We start from the raw sequence: 18578 nt of genomic DNA, 5'->3' as shown, positions 1-18578 counted from the left end.
CCGCCACCGGCCGCGCCGGCCTCTCCGTCGCCCGGATCCGCCCCGGCCGCGGCCTCCCTCCGGCGCCGCCCGTCTTCCTCCGACCAAGGCGCCATTTCCGGCGAGGAGCTACAGTGCAGATCCGGCCATGCCTCGGGTTGCGTGCCCGGAACCCTAGATCTGATCCGGGGTAGTTTTTTTACTAAGTCCCGGAATTCTTGTTCCATATGCTCATGTTCGAGGTCCCGTAACTTTGCATCCGTAGCTCCGATTTGAGCATATAGTATATCAAAATGTTCGCCTCGACGAGTACATCATTTCATTCCATTGCATCATTTTCATTTGAGTTGATCTTGATGCCCGAAATGCTGTTAGAAGAGGGCTTCATGAGTTAATTGTCAGATCTGCTAGTTCATCTTAGACTTTTGTCATTTTTGCCATGATTATTGTGTGCATGATATGCCTGTGAGTCCTTCATATGTTCTGTTAAGCATCTTATTATCTTGCCATAGGTGCAACCCATGCATTTTTAGGATGTGTGTGGTGACTTGTGCAAGCTTGCAAAGTGAGGCACCCGGTAAATCTGTTTTCAGGGACTTAGTAGTTTTCACTAAGTCTGGGATTATTTAGTTCATGATGCCATATGTTCATGTTGGTTCCTAGTGATCCGTGCCTCTTTTGAGGATGATAAGTAAGGGAGTTTTGTTAATCTTGTTATGCTCTATCCATCCATGTCTTTGTTTGCAATTATGGAGCACCCTAGCTTGAGTCAATCGAGCTCTACTTTTGCTTCGTTGCGAATCTGGGCAGATCGTCAACTTGTTTGCGATTTTGCCGATGTTATTGTAGTTGATCCGTGCATGCTATGCTATTGTTCTTGCCATGTCTAGCTTGTATTTTGTGCCTTATTTATGGGTGTATGCTTGTATTGCCATGACTTGTACCGTAGTGAGTGCATCGAGCTCGTAAACATGCCTTCGTGAGTTATATTTCAGCATGTCCCAGTTTTCACCAAGTCTGAAAACTAATTTTGTTTTTGCTATGTTCGCGTGCTTGCAATTGTATTTTCTGATCCCTTTTGGCTCAAGGTCACTAAGGGACTTTTGTTAAGCTTGTTGAGTAGCTCCATGCCATGTCTTTCCTTGTCATGTTCAGGTCCTGTAGCATGTTGTTTTGTTGCTCCGAAGAGGGCTATATGATCTGAAATTCCAGACAAGTGTTAATTTCACTAAGTCCGAGATCTGTTTTACCATTTGCGTTTTTGCCATGCTTGTTTGAACCTCCTAATGGATGAATTGGCCGTAGCTCAGTGCTAGTCTTTTGTTAAGCATCTTGTATGCATCACTGCCATGTATTTTGTTGTCATTTTTGGTGGCTGTAGCATGTTCATTTCGTTGCATTTAGATGCCTACTTGCTGTAAATTGCAGACCGGTGTCATTTTTGAATCGCTTGCCATTTCCAAACCGTAACTCCGATTCCGGCGTTCTTTATATCTTTTTCCATCTTTCCAGTGGCACACTTGGTTTTCCAAGTTGAGGCCAGCTTCATGCATTTCCTATCATATCTTGCATTTTGCATCTCGCATCGCATCCCGCATAGCATGTCATCTTTGCATTGTGTTGTTTGAGTTTGCACGTGGTTGATTGTATCCTTGTTGCTTGTTTGTCTTGTTTGGGTAGAGCCGGGAGACGAGTTCGCTAATGAGGAGCCCGTTGAGCTTGCTCTTGAGGATCCAGTCAACTCTGACAACTGTGTAGGCAAGATGATCATACCCTCGAAATCACTACTATCTTTGCTATGCTAGTTTGCTCGCTCTTTGCTATGCCAATGCTACGATGCCTACCATTTGCTTGTCAGCCTCCCAAATTGCCATGTAAAACCTCTAACCCACCATGTCCTAGCAAACCGTTGATTGGCTATGTTACCGCTTTGCTCAGCCCCTCTTATAGCGTTGCTAGTTGCAAGTGAAGATTGGAGGCCGTTCCTTGTTGGAACATTTATTTACTTGTTGGGATATCACTAAATTGCTATGTTATCTTAATGCATCTATATACTTGGTGAAGGGTGGAAGGCTCGGCCTCTCGCCTAGTGTTTTGTTCCACTCTTGCCGCCCTAGTTTCCGTCATATCGGTGTTATGTTCCCGGATTTTGCGTTCCTTACGCGGTTGGGTTATAATGGGAACCCCTTGATAGTTCGCCTTGATTAAAGCTTTTCCAGCAATGCCCAACATTGGTCTTACCATTTGCACCTAGACTTTTCTTTCCCTTGGGTTCTGCAGACTCAAGGGTCATCTTATTTTAACCCCCCCCGGGCCAGTGCTCCTCTGAGTGTTGGTCCAAACTAGAGCCCCTTGCAGCGCCACCTCGGGGAAACTCGAGGGCTGGTTTTAGTTGTACGGATTGCTTATCTGAGTGTGCCCCGAGAAAGAGATATGTGCAGCTCCTATCGGGATTTGTCGGCACATTCGGGCGGTGTTGCTGGTCTTGTTTTAACCTGTCGAATTGTCTTGTTGTACCGGGTTACCGAGTCTGATCGGTGTGTCTCGGGTGGAGGTCTATTCCTTCGTTGACCGTGAGAGCTTGTCATGGGCTAAGTTGGGACTCCCCTGCAGGGATTGAACTTTCGAAAGCCGTGCCCACGGTTATGGGCAGATGGGAATTTGTTAATGTCCGGTTGTAGATAACTTGAACTAAACTTAATTAAAATGAATCAACTGATTGTGTTACCATGATGGCCTCTTCTCGGCGGAGTCCGGGAAGTGGACACGGTGTTGGAGTAATGTTTGCGTAGGTTGTTCTTTAGATTCTCGCTCGCGCTTTGCCTCCTCTTCTCGCTCTCTTTTGCGTATAAGTTAGCCACCACATATGCTAGTTGCTTGCTGCAGCTCCACATATATATATTGCCTTACCCTTCCTATAAGCTTAAATAGTCTTGATCACGAGGGTGCGAGATTGCTGAGTCCCTGTGGCTCACAGATTCCTACTACACCAGTTGTAGGTCCAGGTGATTCCGCTCCAGGTGATGCATATGAGCTCAAATGGGAGTTCGACGAAGACTCTCAGCGATACTATGTTTCATTTCTCGACGATCAGTAGTGGTGCCCAGTTGAGGGTGATTGGGACCGTGTCGCATGTTGGGTTCTCTTTCATTTTGGCGCCGTAGTCGGGCCATGAGTGTTTGGATGATGTAATGTTATTTATGTACTTGATTGACGTGGCGAGTGTAAGCCAACTATGTTCTCCCCTTTTATTGTTATATTACATGGGATGTTTGTGAAGATTGCCTAACTAGCGACATATGCCTTCAATGCGATTATATCTCTAAGTCGTGCCTCGACACGTGGGAGCTATAGTCGCATCTAGGGTGTTATAGCATGGCAAAAGCATAGTAATGAGCATAACATGCAAAGTGAACATGGCAAGATGGGCATAGAATATGTAGTGGACAATAACCCATAGCCAAGTGAGGGTCATGTAGAAGAAATGTGCGAAGTCTTTGCACGAAGAGGGCGGCGTGAAAGACAATCCATGGGATCCCAAGTCATCATTGCTCTCTAGAGCTCGTTTTGTCAACTCGTGGGATTGCGAGGTTGACAAGAATTCATGGGTACCTACATGAAAGAGACACAAACCAAAGAAATTGTGCGCGTGGTAAATATACACATCATCCATCATGATGTGTATTTGCACGTGGAAGTTAGCACAAGATAAACCCTGGGCGAAGTTACGATTTTATCAATAAGACAATTTTATAGGAGCAACGCAAAACCTAAGAGTTGTGAAGGAACGATAAATGTTTGTTGGCTTGCAGAATCAATGGATTATTCCGAACGCAGTTCGTGGCCAAGAGAAATTCTGCAATGCTTGTGAGGATGACCGAGTGTTAGAATGCGAGATTCGCTAAACCGTATACAAGGTAATGATTTGGGTGCGGGATGGATTGATCACCATACCGACTTACTCTTATTATTCGCCTTGCTATATGGGATGGTAAATCTGAGTGACTTACCTATAGTAGAGAGATGACGGTATTAAACCTTGTTTGAACCTTAGAATGGTATAAGAAATTTTTCCCTTGTACAAGGAAGCTTTTGCCAACCGTAGGTTATATGGTGAGGATCAACCCAGACCCATTTCCTGCAGGAGAAACCATAAATTGTTGACCACATGAGATATCGATTAGTTGTTTAGTACTGGCGCCAGACCCGTCAGGTAAGAAGACCCAGTCGCGGAATAACCTTATCAAGATGAAAGGATAGAAGAATTGTGGTAAAGGTTATGCCACTACCCAAAGAGCCAGAGAAGGAATTATCCTTACGATCTGAGAAGACCGGCCCTGTCAAGAATAGGGATGGAGTATATGAGTATTGATGGGACTGTAACAATGTTTCTAAGGGTGGTAGCACCCGAGACCCTGGAGACGATTGATGGATTTTGAGAAGACCCCAAACTTAACCTATTTCTTTCTAGCCTCTCCGAATCTCGAGGACGAGATTCATTTTAAGGGTGGTAGGTTTGTAACATCCCAAAATTCTAAATTTTGGAATGTTATAATAAATAGATAGATTTAACTGATTGTTTGATTGATTGTCTGAAAGTGAGTGAATTCGAAACTTTTTGAAAGTTAAATGAGAGGGAATAAAAGAACTTTCCCAAACTTTCATATTTGCTTTCTGATCTCCATGAATTCAAATTCTTTTCAAATACAAAACCCTTGAGCGAAGATGATATGACTTCTTCCATTTAAATTAAATGAAAGGCTATTTGAAAATAATTGGATTTCATTTGGAAATATTTCAATTCATAAACTTCATGCAGCTCAATGATTTTCATGAAGAAGATAAAAGGACTTCTTCAAATTATATGAAATATGAGTTGGGAGTTTCAAAGAATTAAATTCAAAGTTCTTTTAAATTTATTTTCAATTTGGAGTTATTTGAGTTTTATTCAAATTATTTTTCTCCAAAAATAAAATATATGGAAATTAGGGTAACATGATTCCCTACAACAGAAAATTGGAGAGAAATAAATTTGAAATCATTTTGATATTTCGAAAATGATTTTTATTGGATTTTATTAGACCAGTAGCACTCTTTGAATTATCTGAATTTGTGTGAATTTTATTTAATGCTAGGAAAATGTTCATCTTGTAGAAATCTTTTTCTAAAATTTTATATATATAATATGCCTATATAAAGTTTTATTTTATTTTCGTTTTTTAGTTTACCGCATTCTGTTTAAAAAAAAAACTGCGCGCGCGCCTGAAACTAACTATCGCCTACGTACGCATCATAGTACCAGCGAGCGCCCTATTTTTTTCTTTATCCTATATGGGCCAGGCCCAGCCAGTTTTTTCTCTCTTCTCCTTAGGCCGAATTTTGCAAAAAAAAAAAAAACTGCACCGCAGCGGCCGGCCGAAGGCCTTTAGCCCATCCGCCTCTTTTCTTCTCTGTTTCGTATATTTTCATCTACATTTAGTCCCACATTGCCTAGCCTTTGACCCTTAAGCCTCTTTTTCACCAATAAATATAGACCCATAGAGCCTCCAAAAATCATCCGATTCGGGTTAAATCAATATTTTGGTTTGACTAGATCCATTTAAGAAAAATATTTTTTCTCCTCTCCGGCGCGACTTCTGGAAGTTGTCTCCTCTCTCCAAAGTCATCTTTTCTCTGCCTTATAAAAGTATCTTTCTTTTCTTTTTTTCTCTTTATATACTTTCGTAGTTTATTATTTTTTAGACTAATACGATAGAATAATTAGATTATCAATTAGTCTACGTATTTATACGTTAGACCTTAGCCGTAGCTATTTTTTCTTTCGTAAAACAGCTTGGTCCTGATTTTTCAAATAGCCATAACTTTTCACTCGTTTATCCAAATTAGATGAAACCAACGCCTATAGCTTCGTCTTGTTTTCACCTATCCAGAGAACCTGTCACATCAACTTTTTGAAATTTCAAATTTCGAATTTTGTTCAGATTCATATTCAAACTTCTTTTGATCATATCTTTTTATCCGTAACTCCGTTTCAGTTGATTCTTTTTGCAAATCAAAGCTCTTGACCTAAACTTTTTGATAAGGCCAAATTCACATAATTTTGGTACTGTTAGAAATTGTTTTATGTTGCAAGAGTTATTTGCTTGGTTTTGACGTTTTCTGAATTGTCTTCTTCGTTCTACCCGATCTTTTGAGTGATTGCTTATGTGTGGTTACTATTGCTTGATTACGATAGATTGACCGGAGTGTGACGAGTAGAGTTATCAAGATTTTTGAGTGCGAATCATCTTCATCAACATTGCAGGCAAGTTCACACTTTGATCATACCTTTTTCATACCCAGTTTTATGCATTAGTTTCACCCTCAAACATTGCATGAGTAGGATTGATAACATGTGGGAATTGGGAAGTAGTTGATGAGGTAGGAACCTATTGCCCTGCATTCAAACCTTGGGAGTTACTTTTACATTATGCTTACATTGCCATGCTCGTAGACGTCGATTGGGTTTTGAGAGTATTCATGACAGATGTGAGATTGTTAATTAATGGTTTACTTAAGGTGGCAACTTAAACACACATCTGGGTGGATTGAGGCACCTGGTTATTCTAGGATTGCCTGTATAGGCACCTGGGTAGACCAGGATTGCCTGTTTTTTATGGACCGCCACCCAGGCTCAAAGGGATCATGAGATTATTCATACTAGAAACTTCCGTGTGCAGCCACAAGCTATTATGGGCTCTAGCATAGTTGACTAAGTCGTGCGAACTCTTATAGTGGTAGACTAGCAGATGTAGGGGATGTAGGTGATACGGTCTACCCAATCGTAAGGTGCTAGCACTTCTAAAAGACTATGTCTCGGTTATCCGTCTTCTCAAACATCATGTAGTGCGAGAAACCAAACAGAGGCGATCGAGTCTTGTGGGGAAAAGTGCGCAAACCTCTGCAGAGTGTATAAACTAATCATGGTTAGCCGTGTCCCCGGTTATGGACGTCTTGAGTATCTAGTACCTGGATTACCATGTGAATCTCATCACGTTACTTTAAATTAAGTTTGTTGGGTTTAATGATGTTATTTAATTGGGATTGAGAATGCTGTCAACCATTCTCAATGTTCAACAACCAACATGATAGTTAAATAAAATTTATTACTTTGCAGTAGGGAAAAATTGGCTTTACGCAAAACTATAACCATAGAGCTTTTCCACCAGCCAAATATGCATGTAGTGATAGCCATTGTTCATCATTCTCTATGGTGTGAATTTGCCAGTACATTCAATGTACTGACCCTTTGTGGCTGCAACGTCTCATGTTGCAGGATTATCTTACGACGAGTAAGTGATATGTTAGGGTTACGATTTCTACACTCAACTTTGCCGTTGGTGTTGATGGGAATCCACAACCTTGTTACTTCCACTATTTTGGATTGAGGTAATAGTATTTACGTTACTTTACACATGTGATTTACCTCTGTTATAAATCCTCAAGTACTGTGTGTGTCAGCATACCGATCTAGGGATGACACTTAAGCACAAAGACTTGATCCATTCGGGTCGGGTCGCTACACAAATTGAGCATTCAAGTATAAGGATCATGCAATGGGTGGGAGTGATCACAATCTCCTAAAATGTATGAGGAAACTATGGGGGTCTCCTCATGTGCAATATTTGAAACATCATATGGAGAAAATGGGCAACACCCAAAACAATGCATATCCGAAGCAGGATGGTTATGGCATGGCATATGAGATAAATGATGCAAAGGTAGCATGTCAATATCATCACAAGAGAAACAAATGCCAATAACCATAGGCTTGTCACCTATGCCATATGTGCAAATTGGGTTTATTTTAATATCATATGCATAGTCACTTTGAAGAGATTGCAAATATGCCATATGATTGATCTCATGCATAGCATATGACAAGTCAAGCGGATTGGCAAACATGATGTGACCGAGAGAATTAGCACAAGAAATCCTATGTAACATGGCATCACAACTAAAAGACTCCACATGGCAATCATCATACTCATCATAAATGGGTAAATCATCGCGTGGGGAAATCATACTAGCATGAAGCATGTCAATAGGGGGATCAACATCATGCAAGCAATCAATGTCATGAATGTCCACTAGTGGGACTAGAGCATCACCTTCACCTATGTTACCTTGTTCATTCAACTCATGTGGTGTAGGTGAGGTGGGAAAGACCAAATGGTGGTCATTTTCATCTTGATGGAACCATGTGGGGGGTGCATCATATTCCACCATGGCCATCGTCTTGTCCAAAGGGAGGACGAAGTCATCGCGAATCGACGCGTCATCATAGATGGGACCTAGCACCAAATGAGAAGACACAATAGAGGTAGAGGTCAAGTCATTAGTGTTGAAAGTGGCCTCACATGACCTATCAACTATCTCACTCTCTCTATGTGGTGGTTCACTCACTCCCTCAAAATAGGTGCACTCAATCTCATGTATGGTGGAGTCACTCATCTCGCTCAAGTGGTGGGGGTTGTGGCTCTCCTCACATGGGAATTGGGGCAACTCATCATATATGGGGCTAGTGATGAAGTCACTCTCACTCTCAATATGGTGGCTAAAGTCACTCAAGTCATCACATGTCGCCGTGGTCGAAAGGAAAATCCCATGCTCAACCGTCTTGTTGTCGTCGCCGTGGATGAAGGATGAAGATGGCACATCATCACTCTCTCCTCCTAAGATGGAAGCATCATCCTTGCTCGTCACCATGTCGCTCGCCTCCAAAGCTTGGTCCTTGATGGTGTCCGTAGTCGTAGTCGTCGCCGCACCATCTTGAAAAAGAGTCGAAGTAGACTCGGCATCGTCAATGCCACAAAGAGGGATGGCGGTGAAGTCAAACTTGGGAGCATCGCCTTGGAGCTCATCAGGCTTGGACATCATGGTGGTACTAGCCTCATGCCCGTTCTCATGGAGCTTGGTCGTCGCGAAGTGAGCTTGGGGTGGAGAAGCTTTGGCCTTCATGAGTTCTTGTTCCGCGTTGAGAGCACCAATGTAGTTGTCGTCGAGGGACTTGTAGTTCTCGAGGAAGATCGTCTTGGAGATGTCGTTGTGCAATCCCATCATGAAGTGGAACTTCATAGAAATGGGGTCATCCACGCCGGCTCGTCACAAGGCAAGCTTCATCTCCTTGAAGTACGCGTCAATGGGCTTGGATCCCTGGGTGGTGTTCTCCAATTGGAGTAGAAGTTGTTCCGTGTAGGTTGGAGGCACAAACTCTCGCCGCAAAGCTCTCTTCGTCTTGGGCCAACTCATGTCATAGGTCTCCGAAGTTGCGTGAAGCCACCATGTGGACGCGTAGTCGTGGAAGTTCCTTGTGGCGCACTTCACTTGATCTTCGGGACGAACTTGATGTAGCTTGAGGTAGTCGTCCACGAGGTGCTCCCACTCAAGATACTCCTCGGGTTCTTGAGTTCCATAGAAAGGAATCGCGTGGTCGGTGTCGAGGTCGTAGTAGCTCGTGGAAGTCATGGACTTGATCTTGGGGAGCTTCTCTTGAGATGCTTGTGGGCGAAGATTCCGTATGTCCGTAGGCGAAGATGCCTTGAAGTCGCTTGGCGAAGATGCCAAGGGGGATGGTGAAGTCGTTGAGCGGTTGTTGGTGCTGAGATCTTGACCTTCACGTCCTTGTTGGTGATGGTGTCGATGCCGATGTGATCTTGCCGGAGATGGTAGCTCGGAGGCGTGTGCTCTTGAGCGTCTTCTCGAAGATGAGGAAGACCGCTTATAGGACTTGATGAGGGCCTTGATCTCCTCCATTTGAGCTTGCATCTTAGCGTCGTTGGAGTTGTTCGTGGCATCGAACTCGTCATTGTTGTTGTAGACCGAAGATGAAATGCCTTTCCTATCCATCACTCCAAGAGAAAAAAGTGAGTGGTAGAAAGAGAAGAACGAATACCAAATGTACCTTGACCGAAGTTGAAAGTGGATCAATGATCACTCCAATGTGGACAAGGAAATAGCACAATTGGTACCAATTCTTGTAGGTTTCTCACGCCTACACAAATAAGGCTTATGGTGGAGCTCGGTTAGGATAGTGGCACAAAAATTTAATGCAAAATGTTAGCAAGAGTCAATAATGTTGAAAGAGATTCACAAATTCGCAAGTGAAACAAGTAGACCAATAGCAATATGTGGCACACGGAAACACACACACGGATAGATAAATGGGGTCGTGCAACCAAGGATGAGCACAAAATGTGGAATCCACGGAAAACGCTCGTGTTGCACAACTCAAGAGAGACGCTAGCACGATTGCTCAATAGGCGGATACGACACTTGTGCACAACCTATAAGATGCAAAATGGACAACTTTCTATCCCAAGTATGCTATATATGTATGGTTCCCGGTGTTTCTAGGTGATTCAAGATGATCTTATATGCAATGTGGTATGATGCTATGGCTATTGCTTACGAGCTCTTTGTTTCTCTCTTTTTCTTTGCTTAAAATCTTATTCTCTTTTTTTGTGTTGGCCACTTTGACACAATGCACAAACCAAGATAGCAAGTGTATATATGCGGGAACAAACTTGTGGCACAAAGGATGATATGATACCAAGATGATACCGATATGGTATGGTATGTATGCAATGTATGGTGTAGATCACTAATGTGCACAAGTAACATTGCCGGTAATACTCAAATGGCTAGTCTCGATAGGCAAGTGACGCAAAATGGGCTAGGGGTTAACAATGCAATGGTAAGGGAATATATGTCAGGACCCCGACTCAATGCCACATCGATCTAGCATGTAACACCTCATATCACTTTGCGGCCTCACGCACGGTATTCCCACGGGTGTCGCCTTACCTTGGCCCGGGACCGTTTGCGCCTTTTGGCACACGTATATGACGGTGTCGCTAGCATCCATATGATAAGGAGCCCGGGCTGACATGGCTAGTCATAAACCCAAAGTGGCACAGACTTACAGGGACAGGCATTCATGACCCAGCATCGAACGTGTCGGTCATCAGCGAGTGAATCCAGGCTGTAGCACTGGGCTAGCAGGACTCCGGTGAACCGGGCTGTAGCGGGCTAACAGGACTCCGGTATTCATCGCGTGACATTTCCCCGAAGGGACAGACACAGGAACGAAGAAGGACACATGCCGGCCAGCCTAAGTGTTCCGGAGCAGTAGCAAGCTACCATGGCTCGGTGGAAACACTAGGAGACATTTCCCGGTAAGAGAGGCTACTAAAGATAAACAACTAGATGGTCAGATCCCACACATACCAAGCATTTCAATAACATACACACAATATGCTCGATATGTGCAAATACAACATGGCATCACAACATGACTCTACGACTCAAGTATTTAATCAATAGGCTCCGAGGAGCGAGATATTACAAACATGGGTCTCGTGACCCAACACTCAGAGCATACAAGTCAAAGCACAAGCGGAAGCTATCATGTCTGGGTACAGACATCTATAAATGAAAAAGGCTGAGAAGCCTGACTATCTATCAGATCCTGCCGAGGGCACAAGATCGTAGCTGAGGTATCAAGCTAAACGTCGAAGTCCAAGCGGAACTACTAGTGAGACTGAAGTCTCTCTGCAAAACATAAAATAGGCAAACGTGAGTACAAATGTACCCAGCAAGACTTACATCAGATCTATCTACACATGCATCATTATCAACAAAGAGGATGGTGGAGTTTGACTGCAGCAAGCCAGCTTTGACTCGGTGGCTATCCTGAACTACGACTGCAAGCGACTCTTTTGTGGTGGCGCACACGAGTCCACATATTCACCATATCAATACACCACTATGGATCCGCTCCCGTCTCCCTACGAGAACGCCATCCATAGCACTCACGCTTATCTTGCGTATTTTAGAGTATCCACTTTCACTTGTCTATGAACTGATATAAGCAACCCAGAGGTCCTTTTCCGTGGACACGGCTATTCGAATAGATTAGGTTAACCCTGCAGGGGTGTACTTCTTCACACACGCTCTCACCACTTACCGCCGTTTACACGACATGTACTCGGCAACCTTCAAGCGGAAGCCCAACGTGGGTGTCGGCCACGACCTACCTAATCACCTAAGTCTCTAGTCCAGGTTTATCGCCTATTCGGGTTCCATCCATGAGGAGATCCGGCCGGAGTTTCGCTCACAGCCCCAAACGATGTGAACAGGGTTCCCGAGACACCAAACGGGCGCCCGGTACACCATGCCACGTGCCTACCGCATCACAGCCCACCCCTACGGTCAGCGCTGCGCACGGCCTCCAGCATACTACAAACACCAGAAACTACTTGCAACTCCTGGACAGAGGACAAGGGTGATCAAGAAGCCGAGAGGGTCCATTGGTTTCGGGCCCAATGCGTGGTAGTAGCTGAGTCATGGATCACAAACACAGAACTCAGTTCCTGAGGACGGCTGCAATGAGACAACCCACCATGTACTCCTACATGGCCTCTCACCGCTACCTTTACCAAATCGTGTTCACACACTTAGCTCACACTCAGTAGGACATGTTCACACGCCTCTGATTCATCCCCGATGAATCAGACTTGACTCAACTCTAAGCAGTAGCAGGCATGACAAACAAGCATGAATGAGTAGGCACAACAGGGCTCAAACAACTCCTACTCATGCTAGTGGGTTTCATCTATTTACTGTGGCAATGACAGGTCATGCAAAGGATAAAGGGGTTCAGCTACCGCAGCAAGTAACAGATGAATCGATGTTGTCCTAATGTAGTAAAAGAGAGCAGGAGCGAGAGAGTGGGATTTTATCGGAATGAACAAGGGGGTTTTGCTTGCCTGGCACTTCTGAAGATAACATTGAGTCTTCATCAGTGTCAACGATCACATCATCGGTATCACGTCTATCGAGAGGGGACAAATACCGGCAACACAGAAGGGAACACAATCAATGCAATGCACAATATGATGCATGATCATGACATGGCAAAATGAATGTGTTTTGAGCTAATGCAACTAAAACCAGATTAAATGAAGTTGGTTTGAATCCAAGATTCAAATTCAAACTCCATATGTGATTATTTAAATGCCATTTATTTGTTTTGTGCTAAACAGCATCTATAAGTTGTTCTAACATGCATGGAAAAGGTACAGATGGATTCCTTGAATTTTTCTGATAATTTTTCATATATAAATTATTTAATTTGCAGTTACGGTTAATTTTCTATGATTTATTGAAGTTTTAGGCATTTTCTGGAATTAATAAATCATTTAAGAATTATTTAAATTCCAGAAAATATTTACTGCGTCAGCAGTGCGTCACCGTGACGTCAGCAGGTCAACAGACGCTGCTGCTGGTCAAACCTGACGTGTGGGGACCACACGTCAGTGACACAGGGTTGTTTAACCCACTGACAGGTGGGACCGGTCAACGGCCACGTCAGCTAGGTCAACTCCGACGCGTGGGGCCACTGTGGTTAACTTAAACTAAACAGGGGGTTAACCGTGGTTAGTTAAGGGCGTGGGGCCCATATGTCAGTGAGAGATAGGGCTGTTAGCAGGGTCATTAGCGACTAAGTAAGTGCGCCACGTCGGCGTCACCGGAGACCAGCCGGCGGCGACCACAGGACACGGCGGGGGCACGCCGGACTTGCGCTAGAGGCGTCAGCTTGGCGCGCTGAGGGCACCAGGGGATGGCCCTTGCTCCCGCGCATCCAGAGGACCGAGTGGGAGGTCGTGGGGTCGCCGGAACTCATGCCGGCGACGAGCTTTGGCGGCGATGGTGTTCGGTGGTGCTCGGGCGCGTCGCTACGGTGCATCAGTGAGCAAATGGAGAGGCTGGGCAGCACCTGCTAGGCATGGGGAGCACTAAGAGCAGCTCAGTGAGGCCAGGGGAGCATGGAGGCTATGCGTGCAGCAACAATGGCGGACGGTGGCTTCGGTGCTCGTGGGGAACGGCGCTACGGCACGGAGGGGAGCATGCTGAGTTAGGGGAGAGGGTCAGTGACTCACGGCGATGACGAGGGGACGCTCGGCGAGGTCGGGGACGGTCCGGAGCCGGCGAATTTGACGAAGATGGCCGGCGGGTCCGAGGTAGAAGACGACGGCGATGGCGGCGATGCAGGGCTTCCGGAGGGCTGTGGATCGGTGGGGAGGAAGAGGGGGTCGAGGCGGAGCTCCTGGGTGCATCGGCGAGGCTAGGGGTGGCCGGTGGCCATGGGTACGGCGACGATGACGGCGAGCTCCGCTCGGTCGCGGGAGGGGAAACAGAGGAGCGAGGGGGAGGGAGGTCCAGAGAGCGAGGGAGAAGTGAGAGGGGGTCGGGGACGTCTCCGTGGCGTCGCGAGGAAGTCGGGGAGGCTGCCACGGCGAAGCAGGAGGTGGCCGGCGTCGGCGCGCGTGCGTCCAGCACGCAGCTGCTTCGGGGCGAGGGGGAGGAAGATGACTGGCAGCTGGGCTGCACAGTAACGGGCCGCGCAGAAGCTGGGCCGGCTACAGGTAAGTGGCCCAGGTACGGGTCTTTCTCTCTCTCTCTCTCCTTTATTTTTTTCTTCTGTTTTGTTTTATTTAATTTCGTTTTGCCACTGTTTTGAATTTTAAACAAACTCAAACAATGCCAAAAACTCCTCTGAATAATTTTATTTGGCTAGATGGACTTTTCCAAAAGCTCATAAAATATTTCAGGGGTATTTGAAATTATATTCTAATTATATGAATATAATTCAAATTCAAATAGCTAATGATTTAAATTCAAAGTCCCAAAAATAAATCCTTAAAAATGTTCAATATTTTGGTTGGGACCAGAACCCTTACCAAAAATTATCAAACATTTAAGAAGAGCCTTTTGGAGCAATGAATGAGATTTCTAGGGTTTTTGCCCCTCTTTTATTTAGGGTTTTGAGGCTTCCAATATTCCTCAATTCAAGTTTCAAAAATATAGACATGATGCACACATGAAGCTGACCTAGAGCAATGCCAGAAGCTAGGGATGTGACAATATACAATGGAGGGATACCGCGATACCAAGATGATATGGAGGTTACCGTCCATATCGATGATGAGTGGCGGTGATCTTGATGGAGATACCAAGATGATGGATACTCGTCCCTAAGTAGCCGAAACACCTTAGGAAACGGAAAAACCACAACTCAAAATCTCAAGGACAAAAGTCAAATGGTGGTAGCGGAATGCGGTGGTGTTGCACTAGGCAATGCGAAAGTGGAGGTTATGGTGGTGGACTATACACGGTGTCGGAGTTGAAAGCACGGTCCCTAAGTAGCCGAAACACCTTAGGAGACACAACTCACAACACAAACAAAATTGGGTTAAGTTGAGGTGGCGGAAGTGTATGGTGGGCAAGGTCATGCGGAAGTGGTGGTGGTGGTTGATGAAGAAGCGACCATCCCTAAGTAGCCTAGACACCTTAGGTGACTCAAATCACTCCTCAAGCAACCACTAATGCGATGGGGAACAAAATTGGTTAGGTTGCGGAATGCTATGGTGGTGTAGCGGATGATATGGTGGAGGGCCTAGGCAAACTTGCCAAATTTCGGAAAATTTGGTGGAGTCAAATGATGTTGGTGGTATTTTTGTGGGAAGGGGGATGTCAAGAGCTTCAAAACGAGCTAAAGAACATCAAAATCGGAGTTCAGATGAATTAGTTATGGCCGATACAAAAATCATCCGAAGTTGATATCTACAGGTAGCGGATGTCCGGAAAAACGATCGTCCGGTCGCCGGACGTCCGGTCAGGTTGGAAATCCGCTGATTCTGCTCGGGAGAGGGGGTTCCGGTCGTCCGGTAAGGTCGGACATCCGGTGGTTCCTGCGGCTCCGGACGTGCGGTAAGGTGACGGTCGTCCGGTATATTGGGGTCAACTCCAGATCCGAGATTCGGGACGCGATTTTGGGCGGAATTTGGGGATTTTGGGGTCAAAATTGATGAGATTTCATGGATGAAAGATGGGGAAACTTGGGGAGATGCTAGATCCACTCGAAACCAAGCAAATCCATGGATCAAAATCAACAAAACTTCCTCAAACCAACAAATCACAAAAAAAATTGGGGCTATTTTTGGTGGGGATTTTCGAATTTAGGACGAAATCAAAAAAAGAAGGCTAGAAAACGGTGGGGGAGGCTCCGAAATCATGATCAACGTGGCTCATGATACCAAGATGATGTAGGGTAGGAACCCTATCGCCCGATCTTTCACGAAAGAAGCGGAATCCCGCGAAGAACATGAAGAACACAAAGGGGAAAACGAGAGAAAACACTCAAACCAACATGAATAGATCACACATGTGCTAGATCCTCAAATACATAAAGTAAGATACACGATCCACGATCAACTAGGGACGATACACGGTAACCGGTCTTCTCCGTGAGGAGGTCTTGAATCCATGAGGAGATCTTCCCTTAGAAAGGGGGCTTGAATCCAAAGGGATCTTCTCCGAAGAGGCGGCGGTCTCTCGCAAGGAGGAGATCCGATATGGATGAGCGTAGCTCTATCTCTCAAATGAGCTAAACCAACGCTAACCTTAGAAAGGAGGTGGAGGTGGTCTATTTATATTCTTAGCCACGAAGGGGTAAGTGGGAGAGCGGTACAAGGCCAAAGGCCCGCGGCTGCACACAGGCAGGTACCGGACGACCGGTGGGGGTCGGATGTCCGGTGGCTCAGGACGGTCCGGACGTCCGGCGCGCGTCGGACGTCCGCTGATTCTTCTCGGGACAGGTGGCGTCAGACGTCCGGTCGGCGTCGGTCGTCCGACATTTTTCTTCGGGATCGGTGGCACCGGATTTCCGGTAAGCGTCGGACGTTCGGTGCTTGGGACTTGTCGGACGTCCGGTGTTCATCGGTCGACCGGCGGCTGTAGAGGGTCGGACGTCCGGTGGCTTCCGGTCGTCCGGTTGCTGAAGACTCTGCAGTTCCTTCTTCTTCCGTCTTCTCTTCCAGGCTTCCCTCGCGGATGGTGTAGGTGTTCCTTGGCGCTTGCACTCCTCCTTGTCATCCGTGAAGTTCCGACAATACCTATGCATGCACACGAGAGGGGTGTCAAGTAGTATACCATCCTCGAAGGGGTCAAGTGAGCACGTGTAAAGGAGATGATTCACCTTTATGTATGTGAAGTAGATGTTGCACGTGTCACTTGCCAAACGGACTCTTGACATGGTGATGTCCATAGGATGCTCCGCATCATAAAGTCTAACGTGTCTTTGGGCCTCTTAGCGGCCCATGCTCTTCATGGTCCAGTACGAGCCCATTATCTCTTTCGGTCTCCTAAAGGCCCAAAATACAGTTGGGCCATAAATAGCCCAACCTTAGTATCAGCCTGTTAACGGCCCGTGAAGTTGAATTGGCCCACTTATTGCTTGCTTTGATGTCGACCTATTAACGACCCGGGAGGTAACAAGGCCGAGCATTTATTGTTGGCTCATTTCAATTATAGCTGACCAATAGTGCTTTCGGCCTAGTTATGGCCCATTAACTTAATGGGCCTGCTAAAGTCCAAACATTTCAGTTTGCCCAATTAGATAACGTCGATTCCGGCCCAACTATAATTTCAGCCCATTAGGACAAGCAATTATGGACAGGACAAAACCGATCAATCAAAGGACTATGAGAATCTTGGCCATGCGAGCCCATTAGGGAAGCCCATTAAGGGCGGTTGGCCGCTTCCTTCATATAGGGCCCATGACTGTTCATGCTAACTAATAATTCCATTGCTTTTTGCCTTCATAGTGACCAGTTAGCTGGAATGCGAGGCGCGCTAAGCAAACGTACGACATACAAGGAAAAACGTTGCACATCCAACATATATTACAGGAAATTACATCCACTGGGCAATCAAAGATTGATGCCAGTGCAAATAAATGAGTAGAACTTAACGATCTACAACCTCACAATCTGCAACCTCGGCGCGGATGACGCCCATAAGCATGTGAGCAAGTTCTTCCTTCTTTTCTACACTGTCTCTGAAATCATTGATCAGTTGTTGTTGCACAAGAATGTCAACCTCTGATTCCTCCATGATTTCCATGATTTCGTCAGCCAGTAATGCGTTCACAAACATACATTTTTTTCCATTGGATTCGAGACAGAGGAAACTCAACAAATTCAGATGGCGATTTTGGTACGCTTGTATTATTGATAGTGGAGAGTGTCTCGACCACTGCATCATAACATAGTTAGGAGGGGAACCGAACAGATTAATCAAGAGTTATTGCCATATTACCTGGCCTAGATTTATTGGAAACAAACAATGGGGTTCCCTTGCTATTTTCAGAGTTTGTCTTATCTTCAACAGCCTGCACCAAATTAACACGCTAGCATTTCTATCATTGGCCAGGTCAGGTAACAGGAAAGCAACATTGACACAATGAACGTTTTGGCAACCAGATCACACCAGCCTACTCCAAATTAACACAATATGGCACAACTATCATCAGCAAGGTAAGGTAATAAGGAAGCAACATTGACACAATGAATGATTGGGCAACCAGAACAGCACTACAATTTAGTAATGTGCATGATATGAGATAGTACACTCATGCAGCTCAGTATGCAAAACTACCAGACAGTTTTCCTTACAAAAATCAACATTGTCGCCTTTAATTATATGTTTTGCTACAA

This window comes from Triticum dicoccoides, chromosome 2A, assembly GCF_002162155.2.
Source record: "Triticum dicoccoides isolate Atlit2015 ecotype Zavitan chromosome 2A, WEW_v2.0, whole genome shotgun sequence".
NCBI classification, from domain to species: Eukaryota; Viridiplantae; Streptophyta; class Magnoliopsida; order Poales; family Poaceae; genus Triticum; species Triticum dicoccoides.
The sequence above is the reverse complement of the archived record's forward strand: the minus strand, read 5'-3'. Positions refer to the sequence as shown.